Genomic DNA, 1083 nt, shown 5'->3' with positions numbered 1-1083 from the left:
TGAGTATGACGTATGCAGAGTTGATTTTGTGCCAAAGCATGTCTCTGGAGCTGGTTGGAGAAACGTACGGTCAGTCTGCGTGCAGGTTTTAATGCTGCAGCACTTCTGGTCTAACTCTGCCTTCAACACAACATTATCCCCGATACATGCCTACCATCAGAAAATGGCATGGGCTGAAGAAGTTGGTCTCGCAAGAGCCCACCCTTGGGATGGGAACAGGGTTATGTGTTTGTTGTTATTGTTCCCATTACAAAACAGACAAGCTGGAGGAAAACTGTGAGGCAGATAGTGTTTACACCCAGTATATTGCTTTTTTATTACTCTTAAGAGTTACTTGCAACAAGGTGTAACTTCAATTCCAACTTGTAAACTTCAGATGATAATATGAACTTATGTTCTTACAATGTAAGAGCTTTCTTTATATGGGATAGCCGCCAGTTTTGAGAATTATTTTTGTCTGTATAGACTAAACAAATATCTGTTGGTGATAATAGATCATCTGAAAAATGCAGTTGACGTGTCTTTCTTCAAGTGTTTTATTTTCTAGTGTACAACTTCTTTGTGCAGTAAAATGACCCCGAAGTGCCTGTAGAAGTGGTACAAAACAGTGGCCTGGTGGATGCATTGCTTACATGACCATGCCTTTAAAAAGGTGAATTCTGGAGTTAGGAGTACTTCTTTCTTTATTACATAGTACAAATATATTGTCCACTTGCAACAAAACCCCAGCCTTTTCTAGACACCATTTCTGTATTCCCCTAGACCTGAGAAGAACCAAAAAATACAGGCAGCTGTGCCCAAAAAAGCCGATGTCTGTGGGTAAAATACTCAGCTGCATTGTCCTGTTAGGGGTCTACTTTACTGCAGATAGTTGAACAGCTGCTGAACGTGATTTGGGAGTGTATTTTGTGGTACAGACTGATAAGTCTGCCTCTCTGGGGGTTTTTAATAATTTCTGCAACTTCTGCAGAAAGCAGGACAGAGAATCTGTAAGTCAGAGACAAAAATTTCCCTCTGTTTGGGCTTTGTCTTTTCTTCTAGAATTATGAACCAGAGCCATGTAAGCCCTGCTGTTGCTTCATC

Source organism: Mesitornis unicolor, unplaced genomic scaffold (assembly GCF_000695765.1).
Source record: "Mesitornis unicolor isolate BGI_N332 unplaced genomic scaffold, ASM69576v1 scaffold42272, whole genome shotgun sequence".
Classification (NCBI taxonomy): Eukaryota; Metazoa; Chordata; class Aves; order Mesitornithiformes; family Mesitornithidae; genus Mesitornis; species Mesitornis unicolor.
The sequence above is the reverse complement of the archived record's forward strand: the minus strand, read 5'-3'. Positions refer to the sequence as shown.